The sequence below is a fragment of the Mustela nivalis genome, assembly GCF_964662115.1.
Source record: "Mustela nivalis genome assembly, chromosome: 14".
In the NCBI taxonomy this organism is placed as follows: Eukaryota; Metazoa; Chordata; class Mammalia; order Carnivora; family Mustelidae; genus Mustela; species Mustela nivalis.
In genome coordinates, this window is record NC_139033.1 from 88,192,537 (window position 1) to 88,204,522 (window position 11,986).

General features: G+C 37.8%; 1 long non-coding RNA gene and 1 pseudogene across 3 annotated transcripts in view; one reads left to right on the forward strand and one right to left on the reverse strand.

Annotated features, from left to right (window-relative positions):
- LOC309847585 overlaps window positions 1–11,986 on the forward strand; it is a 49,753-nt gene that overhangs the window by 6,776 nt on the left and 30,991 nt on the right. The gene's annotated exons all lie outside the window — the stretch shown is intronic.
- Window positions 5,007–5,693, reverse strand: LOC309847965 (HIG1 domain family member 1A, mitochondrial pseudogene; annotated as a pseudogene). The gene has a single exon. The product of its transcript is annotated as an HIG1 domain family member 1A, mitochondrial pseudogene (transcript).

Genomic DNA, 11,986 nt, shown 5'->3' on the forward strand with positions numbered 1-11,986 from the left:
GATGTGGAGAAAAGAGTTAAAAATTTTTTTAAGTTTTAATTTACAGGCACCTGTGTAGCTCAGGTAAGGGTCTGCCTTCAGCTCATGTCATAATCCCAGGGTCCTCAGATCAAATCTCACATCAGGCTCCTTGTTCAGCAGGGAGTCTGCTTGTCCCTTTCCCTCTGCCCCTTACACCCTCATGCCCTGGCTTTCTCTCAAATAAATAAGATCTTAAAAAAAAAAAAAAAGTTTTTATTTTAATTACCTGGTGCTCATCACAACAAGTGCACTCCTTAATCCCCATCACCTGTGTCACCCATGTCCCATCCGCCTCCCCTCTGGTAATCATCAGTTTATTCTCTATAGTTAAGAGTTGGCTTCTTGGTTTGTCTCTGTCTACCCTCCCCTTTGCTCATTTGTTTCTTTTTTTAGATTCCACATATGAGTGAAATCATGTGGTATTTGTCTCGTTCTAACCACCTTATTTCACTTAGCATTATACTCTCTAGCTTCATCCATGTTTTTGCAAATGGCAAGATTTCATTCTTTTTTAATGGCTGGTATATATATTACCACATCTTCCTTATCTATTCATCTATCGATGGATATTGGAGCTGCTTCCATAGTTTGTAAATAATGCGGCAAAAAACATAAGGAGTGCATGTATGCCTTTGAATTAGTGTTTTTTGTATTCTTTGGGTAAATATTCCATATGGCGATTGCTAGATCATGGTGTAGTTCTATTTTTAACTTTTTGAGGAACCTCCATAATGTTTCCACAGTGGCTGCACCAGATTGCATTCCCACTAAGAGTGCAAGAGGGTTCCCTTTTCTCCATATCCTTGCCAACACCTGTTGTTTCTTGTGTTGATTTTATCCATTCTGACAGGTGCTGTGTCATTGTAGTTTTGATTTGCATTTCCTTGATGATAAGTTTATTACTATTTTTAAAGATTCTATTTATTTATTTGAGAGAGAGAGAGAGCATGCACGAGTAGGGGGACGGCCAGAAGGAAAGGGGCAGTCTCCCACTGAGCAGGGAGCCCAGCATGGGACTTGATCCCAGGATCCTAAGATCAGCCAGAAACAGAGGCTTTACTGACTGAGCCAGCCAGGCACCCCCCACTAGGGTAAATTATGGTGAATATCTTTTCAGGTGTTTGTTGGCCATCTGGGTGTCTTCTTTGGCGAAATGTGTTCATGTCTTCTGCCCATTTTTAAATTGGATTTTTCTTTTTTGGATGTTGAGTTTTAGTTCTTTTTTTTTTTTTTTTTTTTTTTTTTAAAGATTTTATTTATTTATTTGACAGAGAGATTACAAGTAGGCAGAGAGGCAGGCAGAGAGAGAGAGGAGGAAGCAGGCTTCCTGCTGAGCAGAGAGCCCGATGCGGGACTCGATCCCAGGACCCTGAGATCATGACCTGAGCCAAGGCAGCAGCTTAACCCACTGAGCCACCCAGGCACCCGAGTTTTAGTTCTTTATATATTTTTGATTCTAGCCCTTTATCAGTTATGTCATTTGCAAATATCTTCTCCCATTCCATAGATTGCCTTTTTTTTTTTTAATTTTAAATTTATTTTAGAGAGAGCGCACACAAGCAGAGGGAGGGGCAGAGGGAGAGGAGAGAAACTCAAGCAGATTCCCTGCTGAGTGGGGAGCCCACTGGAGGCTTGATCTCACTACCCTGAGATCATGACCAGAGCCAAAATCAAGGCTGCCCTGTAGGTTGCCTTTTAGTTTTGTTGATTGTTTCCTTTACTGGGCAGAAGCTTTATATTTTGATGTAATCCCAGTAGTTTATTTGTACTTTTGTTTCCCTTCCTTTGTGGGGCCTATCTAGAAAAAAAGTTGCTATGGCAGAAGTCACAGAAATTCTAGGATTTTATGGTTTTGGTCTTACATTTAAGTCTTTAATCCATTTTTGAATTCACTTTTGTGCTTGGTGTAAGAAGTAGTCCAGTTTTATTCTTTTGCATGTGACTGTCCAGTTTTCCCAACATTTGTTGAAGAGACTGTCTTTTTTCCATTGGATATTCTTTCCTGCTTTGTTGAACATTAATTGGCCATAGAATTGAGGGTTTATTTCTGGATTTTCTGTTCTGTTCCAGTGATCTACTTGTCTATTTTTGTGCAAGTACCATACTGTTTTGATTATTACAGCTTTGTAATATAACTTGAAGTCTAGAATTGTGATGCCTTCATCTTTTCTTTTTAAAGATTGCTTTGGCTCTTTGGGGTCTTTTTTGGTTCCATACAAACTTTGGGATTATTTGTTCTAGTTTTGTGAAAAATGCTCTTGGTATTTTGATAGGGATTTCATTAAATATGTAGATTGCTTTGGGTAGACACTTAAACATATTTGTTCTTCCAATCCATCAGGGTGGAATGTCTCTCCTTTCTTTATGTCATCTTCAATCTCTTTCATCAGTGTTTTATAGTTTTCAGAATACAGGTCTTTTACCTCTTTGGTTCCATTTATTCCTAGCTATCTTAACTACATTTAATGTAGTTGTTAATGGGAGTGGTTCCTTAATTTCTCCTTCTGTACTTCATTATTGGTGTATAGAAATGTGACAGGTTTCTATATATTGATTTTATTTCTTGTGACTTTACTGGATTTGTGTATCAGTTCTAGCAGCTTTTTGGTGGAGTCATTTGTGTTTTCTGTGTATGATATGTCATGTACAAATGGTCAAAGTTTTACTTCTTTCTTACTGATTTGGATGCTTTTGTTGTCTGATTGCTGTGGTTTTCAGTACTATGGATTTTCAGTACTATGATGAATAAATGTGTTGAGAGGGAAGGCTCTCGAAAACAGTGTTAGTTGTGTGCTTTTCATAGATGGCCTTTATTATGTTAAGGTATGTTCCTTCTAAACCTACTTTGGTGAGGATTTTTATCATGAATGACTCCTGTACTTTGTAAAATGCTTTTTCTGCATCTATTGAAATATCATATGGTTCTTATCCTTTCTTATTGATGTGATGTATCACATTGATTGGTTTGCAGATATTGAACCACCCTTGCAATCTAGGAATAAATCCCATTTGATTGTGGTGAAATTTTTTTTAATGATTTTTTAAAATGTATTGTTGGATTTGGTTTGCTAGTATTTTGTTGAGGACTTTTGCATCTATGTCCATCAGACATACTGGCCTGTAGCTCTTTTTTGTGGTCTGTTTACCTGGTTTGGTATCAGGGTAATGCTTGCCTCATAGAAGGAATTTGGAAATTTTCCTTCCTTTTCTACTTTTTGGAATAATTTGAGAAGAGTAGGTATTAACTCTTATTCACTTATTTTATTTTATTTTATTTTTTAAAGATTTTATTTATTTGACAGACAGAGATCACAAGTAGGCAGAGAGGCAGGCAGAGAGAGGAGGAAGCAGGCTCTCTGCTGAGTAGAGAGCCCAATGCGGGGCTTGATCCCAGGACCCTGGGATCATGACCTGAGCTGAAGGCAGAGGCTTTAACCCACTGAGCCACCCAGGCGCCCCTTCTTGGGAGTTTTTTGATTACAGATTCAGTTTCTTTGCTGGCAAGCAGTCTGTTCAAATTTTCTATTTGTTCCTGTTTCAATTTTGGTAGTTTATATATTTCTAGGAACTTACCTATTTCTTCTAGGTTGTCCAATTTGTTGGCATGTAGTTTTTCATAATATTATATAATAATTGTATTTCTGTGGTATATGCTGTTTTAAGGTTTTGAATTATTGTGTTTTCATTTTCAGTTGTTTCCATGTACTTTTTATTTCTTCTTTTATTTCCTGGATGACTCATTAGTTGTCTAGTAGCTTGCTATTTAACCTCCATGTATTTGTGGTCCTTCTAGATTTTTTTCTTGTGGTTGACTTCTAGTTTCATAGTGTTTGGTCAGAAAAGATGCATGGTATGACTTACATGTTTTTTAACTTGTTGGGATCTGTTTTGTGGTCTAATATGTGATCTATTCTGAAGAATGTTTTGTGTGCACTTGAATGTGTATTCTGCTGTTAGGATGGAATGTTCTGAATATATCTGTTAAATCTATCTGGCCCACTGTGTCATTCAAAGCCATTGTTTTCTTGTTGATTTTTTTTTAAGATTTTATTTATTCATTTGACAGAGAGAGAGCATAAGCAAGGGGAGCAGCAGAGGGAGAGGGAGAAGCAGGCTCTCCAGAGAGCAGGGGAAGACTGATGTGGGACTCGATTGCAGGACCCTAGGATCACGATCTGAGCCGAAGTCACCCCTGATTTTTTCTGTTTAGTTGATCTGTCTGTTGTTGTGTGTGGAGTGTGAAAGTTCTCTACTGTTATTGTATTATTATCCTTTCTGTGTGTTATTAACAGTGTTATGTATTTGGATGCTCCCATGTTGGGTGCATGTCTTGTCCTTTCTTCTTGTTGGGTTGACCCCTTATGATACAGTGCCCTTCTTCGTCTTTTTGGCTTCATTCTAAAGTCTGTTCTGTCCAGTATAAGTATTGCTACTCCAGCTTTCTTTTGACATCCATTTGTATGACAGAAGTTTCTCCATTCCTCTCACTTTCAATCTGCAGGTGTCTTAAGGTCTACAGTGAGTCTCTTGTAGGCAGCATATAGATGGATCTTATTTTTCTTTTCTTTTTTTTTTTAATCTATTGTTACTGTGTGTCTTTTGATTGGAGCATTTTGTCCATTTACATTGAAAGTAATTTTTTTTTACATTTAAAAAATTACTTTTCATTTAACCTTTGCATTTGTACTTAAAATATATATTTTTTCAAGATAACATTTAAAAATTATTCAACTACAATAGCAGCATAAATATAACTCTGCAATTACAAAAAAAGCTAAACTGGGATCCACAGTTAAGTTATTCTCATATTTACAAGTATGATTCTGAAATAAATACTACTTCTAAGCAGCTGTTATCGGCTTTTTAGGTTTGGTTTAAATATATGCATTTTTGGTTGTGGGGAAGCTTATAATGTTATATTCCATCCTCTGTTCTGAAAGGGTTAAGGGCCAACCGGCCCTAAAAACTGAAGTACTCAGTCAGTCTGCAGAACAGGCGGAACACAGTTAAACGGGATTCCTACATAACATCAAAAGCATGTGATATCTGCAGCAGTGATATTCTGCAGCAACTCGAAGTACTTCAGGATTGGCAAATTGTCCACTTTATAAATGATTTTATCAGAAGAGTTTAAGAAGGAGCATATTTTACCACTAGCAAGTACATTTTAAACTGACATGTGCTAATTTAACTCTCCTGAATGACCTAGCTAATTACCTGGTCACTAGTAATTTGGCAGAACAAGCTTGCAAGAAAGGAGGCCGATACTTAAATTACGGTGTTAATTGTGTGACCCATTCAAATGATTTATTTTCAACATAAACATATAAACTCAATATGAGATGCCTAATTAAAGCAGCACCACCAACAAAACCAAGAGAGTTTCTCTTATTCTAAGGTTAGGCTTTGCCCAGAATTCCTTATGAGTGCAATAGCCCATACTGAGAGTCATTGCTCCCACAACAAAGCCTTGGGCTGCCACAGACATGTGGATCAGGTGAACAGACATTTTGGTATTTCCCCTGCTCTTCAGTTTATATAATCCATTTGCAACGATTGCTGCAAACCCCGCCATTCCAGCGGGAACATGCGGTGCCTCTGGTTTTTCGGATAAGTTTAGATCCCTGATCTTCATCATAGTAAGAAAGGAAAACAACTATGCCAGTTGACATAGTGACTGAAGAATCCTCCTATAATACCAGGACTTAGGCTCCCAATATTAAAAGTAGTTATTGATAGATAGATATTATTGCTATTTTATTTCTTGTTTTGTGGCTGTTTCTAAAGATTTTCTCTGATTCTCTCATGTATTTTTCCTTTCATCGTTTCCTGGTTTTCTTTAGTCATATATTTGGATTTCTTTCTCTTTATTCTTTGCATATTTTTAGTGGTTTTTGATTTGTGGCTACCATTAGTTTTTGTATATATCTTCTGTATTTAGCAGTCTATATTAAATTGATAGTTAAGTTTGAATCTATTCTTCACTCCTGTCCTCCTCACATTTTAGATAAATAGTGTCCTATTCTACAACCTTTTATTTTGTGAGTTCCTCGAGTGATTGTTTTTACAGGAATATTTCTTTTTAGGGGCACCTGGGTGGCGCAGTCTGTTAAGTGTCTGTCTTTGGCTCAGGTCATAATCCTGGGGTCCAGGGATGGAGCCCCAGTTCGGGCTCCCTGCTCTGCAAGGTGTCTGTTTGACTCTCTCCCTCTTGCCTTCCGCCTGCTTGTGCACTCGTACTTGCTCTCTCTCTTTCTCAAATAAAATCTTTGGGGTGCCTGGGTGGCTGAGTTGGTTAAGTGACTGCCTTTGACTCGGGTTATGATCCTGGAGGCCCAAGATCGAGTTCCTCATTGGGTTCCCTGTTCGGTGGAGAGTCTGCTTCTCCCTCTGACCCTCCCCGTTCTCATGCTGTGTCTCTCTCAAATAAAATCTTTAATGAATGAATAAATAAATAAAATCTTTAAGAAAAAGGAAAAAAAATATTTATTTTTATTGCTTTGTTTTTCCTACCTTCATACTTTATTTTTGGTCTTTCCACTGATAGCATCCCCTTTAATATTTCTTACAGAGCTGGTTTAATGGTCATGAATTCCTTTAATTTCTGTTTGTCTGGGAAGCTCTTTAACTCCTATTCTGAATGATAGCCTTGGTGGATAGAGTATTCTTGACTGCATGTTTTTCCCTTTCAGCACTTTGAATTTATTATGCCATGCCTTTCTGGCTTAGATAGTTTCTGCTGAAAAATCCACTGATAGCCTTATGGGGTTTCCTTTGTATATAACTGTTCTTCTTTTGTCTTGCTGCTTATAACATTTTTTCTTTATCACTATATTTTGCCATTTTAATTACACTATGTCTTGGTTTGGATCTACTTTTGTTGATTTTGTAGGGGGTTCTATGTGCCTCCTGAATCTGGATATTTTTTCCCTTCCCCAATCTAGGGAAGTTTTCAGTTATTATTTCTTCAAATAAATTTTCTAGCCCCTTTTCTTTCTCTCCTTACTCCTATAATTTGAATGTTACGATGTTTTGGGGAGTCACTGAGTTCCCTAAGTCTGTTCTTATTTTGCATAATTCTTTTTTCCGTCTTTTGTTCTGCTTGGTTACTTTCCATTACTGTGTCTTTCTCTGCTTCTTCTAGGCTTCCATTCCATCAAGTGTGTTTCTCATTTTATTTATCGAGCTTTTTGTTTCTGCTGTATTATTTCTTATCTCTGTGTTAATGATCTCACTGATAGCCTCCATTCTTTTCTCAAGTCCAGTGACTATACTTGTGACCATTGCTTTAAATTTTCCATCAGACATGTGACTTATATCTGTTTCACTTAGATCTCTAGTTGTGGCTTTGTTCTGTTTCATTTGGGACAAATTCATCTGTTTTTTCATTTTGTCTAAATCTTTATGCCTGTTTCTCTGTGTTAGGAAAGTCAGCTATGTCTCCTGTTCTTGAGAGTAATGGCTTTGTGAAGAAAGAGGTCTTGCAGTGTAGTGTTTCCTGTTCCCCAGTATGTCACCCTTCTGGGAGTGTCTCCAATATGTGCTGCATGCACTCTGATAGTATGTCCTGGCCACTTTATCCTTCAGGTTAGTTACCTACAGAGGCTCTGTTTGCCTGTTGGAGGCAATGTTTGGTTCCTGGTTTGAGAGTGGTACGCTTTAAATAGGTGTGCTCCGGTCTGCTTGTGAAATGAGACTTGTTGCCACTGCCACTGGAACTGGGGCATCACAAGACTCCAGGGTCAGGAGATGTGGATTTGGCAGGGATTTGGGCTAGTCATCTTGGGGAGGGGACCTGCTGCACTGGAACCTAGATGTGACTAGGAGGAGTGGTTCTTCTGGAGCATGGAGGTTGCAGAGCTTGTAAGCAAGTTAGGTAGCAAGTGTGTTTGTGCTGTGCTGGTTCACATAGGTGTCCCTGTGGTTATGCCAAGGGAAGGGGAAGGGAAATGCCCCAGGCAGTTCCTTTGTTCCTGGAGGGGTCTCTCTGTGAATGCTGCCACCCTGGGAAATGCTCCAAGGTGAGCAACTAACCTCCCCACTCTGTGCTCCAGGTGCCCTTCAGATCATTGTTTCCATGCCATATGTCTGTGGGCTGTTTGCCTTGCCTTTTCTCCAAGAGCAGCACCAGTGTCCTCTGAGCTCTCCCAAACCCAAGCACACTGACCTTTAAAACTCCAGGCTTAAGCCCCGGTGGTTGGAAGAACTTATGAAATTTGGGCCCTTCCACTTTCCAAGCCAATAGCTATGAGGATATGTTATCCCTGTGCACTCCCCTGTATGCTAGTCTGTCTCTCACCCTTCTCATTGACCACAGCTTCCTTCCCACTGCAGGGGCCCCAATCCATTTCTCTCCCAAACCACGTGTCTATACTTCCTATTTTCTCTTCCATGTGACCTCTGCCTTTAGTTGTGGAGTTTGTTCTGCCAGTCTTCAGATCAATGTCTGGGCTATTTCAGATGATTTCATAGTTTTCTAATTGTATTTGTGGGACAAGGTGAGCCCAGAGTCCTCCTGCTCTGCTGCCATCTTCCCCTCTTGTCTATTGAAAGAATAAAATCTTGCCATTTGCAACAACATGGATAGATCTAGAAAATACTGTGCCAAATGAAATAAATCCAAGAAAGACAAATACTGTGCGATTTCACTTATATGTGGAATATAAATAAATAAATAAATGAACAAATAAAGCAAAATGGAAACAGACTCATAAATACAGAGAATAAATTGGTGGTTGCTAGAGGGGAGTGGGGTTGAGGAATGTGTGAAGTGAAATAAGTAAAGGGGATTAAGAGGTAGAAACTTCCAATAATAAATATGTCATGAGGATGTAAACTGAAGCATAGAGAGTATAGTCCGAAATACTATAATAACTTTGTATGGTGATAGATGGTAATTATACTTACTATGGTGAGCATTTTATTATGTACCTAAATGTTGAATCACTGTATCATACATCTGAAACTAATATGTTATATGTCAACTGTACTTTAATTCTAAATAAATAAGAATAATCCTACTATGAACATTTGTGTGCAAGTTTTTGAGTGGATATATGTTTTCATGTCTCTTGGGTATACATGTAGGAGTGGTATTGCTGGACCATATGGTAATTCTTAATATCTAACTTTTAGAGGAACTGCCAGACTGTTTCCAAAGCAGCTGCACCATTTTACATTCCCATCAGCAGTGTATGAGGGTTCTGATTTCTTCACATTCTTGTCTCGTCATTTCCATCCCCCCAGCTTTTTTTTTTTTTTTTAATAGTTGTCATGGTGGGTATGAAACGATATGCCATTGTAGCTTTTATTTGCATTTCCTTGGTGACCAAATGGTGGTGAGCATCTTTTCATGTGCTTCCTGGTCATTTGTATTTCTTCTTTGGAGAAATGTGTATTCTATCCTATGCCCACTTTAAAATCGGGTTATTTGTGTTTTTCTTGTAGAGTTGTAAATGTTCTTTATATATTCTGGATACAAATCCTTCATCAGGTATATAATTCTGAAGTATTTTCTTCTATTCAGTGGGTTATCTTCAGTTTCTTGATGATGTCCTTTAATACACAGATGATATTGATTTGTTTTTGTTGTTGTTGTTGCCCGTGCTTTTGCTGTCATATATGAGAAACTTTTGCCAATCCAAGGTTATAAAGATTTGTGCCAGTGCCTTTTACTGAGAATTTTATACTTACATTTAGATCTTCAGGCTATTTTGAGTTAATTTTCATATATAATGTGAGGTAGAGCTCCAACTTCTCTTCTTTTTGTATGTGAATATCCACTTATCCAAGCATAATTTGTTGAAGAGACTGTTCTTTCCCCCATTGAATTGTCTTGTCTTCTTTGTCAAAAATGAATTGACTATAATTACGAGGGTTTATTCCATTTATTATTTTTCCATTTATTATTCCATTATTCCATTATTCCATTTATTATTTTTTCCATTGATATATATGTCCACTCTTTGCCACTACCACACTGTCCTTATTATTGTAGCCTTGTGATGAGTTTTGAGATCAGGGATGTTGGAAGTCTCACACTTTCAACTTCATTCTTTTCAAGATTGTTTGGCTATTCTGGGTCCCTTGCAATAATTTTAGAATCAGTTGTCAGTTCCTGCAAAAAAGGCAACTGGGATTTTGATGGGGATTATATTGGATCTAGACTAGGGAGTATTTCCATTTTAATCCATGGACGGAGTATCTTTCCATTTATTTTGTTCTTTAATTTCTTTTAGTGATGTTTTTGGTGTACAGGTCTTGAACTTCTTTAAATTTACTTTTTAAAATTTATTCCTGAATTTTTTATTCTTTTTGATGCTTCTGTTTGCCTTCTTGGACTGCCATAACAGAAGAAGCACAGACTGGGTGGCTTAAACAACAGAAAAGTATTTTGTCACAGTTCTGAAGACTGGAAGACCAAGGTCAAGGTGTCAGCAGGTTTGGTTTCTTGGAGACCTCTCTTTTTTACTTGCAGATGGCCACCTTCTCCCTGTGTCTTCATGTGGCTTTTCCTCTGTGCATCTGTAGAGACAGAGATCAATCTTTGGTGTCTCTTCTTCCTGTAAGTACACTAGTCCTATCATATTAGATCCTAACCCTTGACCTCATTTAACTTTAATTACTTTCTTAAAGGCCCCATCTCCAAAAACCTTCATAAAGACCCCATTTCCAAATATAGTCAGGTTGGGGATAGCACTTTAATATATGATTTGGGGCACAGTTCAGTCTATAATAATGCTAATGTAAGTGGAATTGTTTTCTAAATTCTATTTGCATATCATTCACTGCTACTGTATAGAAATAATTTAATTAGCTTTTATGTATTGATCTTGTATCCTGCAACCATGATGAAATGGCTTATTAATTCTTACAGATTTTTGCGTGGATTCCTTACATAAAGATTATGTAATCTGCAAACAGAGATAATTTTACTTATTTTTAATCTGGGTACCTTTTGTTTTCTTGGCTAATGCCTGGCTATAACTTCTAAAACTGGTTTTTATTGTTGTTTTTGGTTAGTTTGTTTCTTTTTTAAGATTTTATTTTTTAAAAGATTTTTATTTACTTATTTGAGATAGAGCACAAACAGGGGGAAGGGCAAAAGGAGAAGCAGACTCCCCACTGAGGGGGGAGCCGCATGCTGGACTCTATCCCAGGTCCCTGAGATCATGACTTGAGCTAATGTCAGACACTTAACCGACTAAGCCACCTAGGCACCCTACCTCTGGTACTGTGTTGAATAGAGCTGTCACATTAGAGCTGTGAACATTTTTGCCTTGTCTTAACCTTAGAGGAAAGCATCCAGTCTTTCACCGTCAAGTATAATGTTCAGTGGCGTTTATCATAGATGCCCTTAATCAGGTTGATGAAATTGCCCTCTAAGTTGAGTGTTTTCATCATGAAAAGTTGTTGGGTTTTGTCAAATGCTTTTTATACATATATTGAGATCATCATGTGGCTTTTGTTCTTTAGGCTATTTTTTTAAGTTTTTTTTTTTTTTAAATTTATTTGACAGATCACAAGTAGGCAGAGAGGCAGGCGGAGAGGCAGGCAGAAAGAGAGGAGGAAGCAGGCTCCCTGCTGAGCAGAGAGCCCAATGTGGGGCTCCACCCCAGGACTGTGGGATCACAACCTGAGCCGAAGGCAGAGGCTTTAACGCTCTGAGCCACCCAGGTGCCCCTGTTCTTAAGGCTTTTAATATGACGTATTAAATTGATTTATTTCCATGTATTGAAATAACCTTGCAATCCTGGGATAGATTCCATTTGGTCATGGTGCATAATCTTATATGTTGCTGGATTGAGATTGCTAGTACATTTTAAGGACTTTTTCATCTTGCATTCATAAGGAGTATCAATCTCTAATTTTTTTGTGACTTTTAAACATGCTAGGAAATGTTCTTTCCTCTTTTATACTTTGCAAGAGTTTGTGAACTCCTCTTTAAACATTCAATACACTTCCA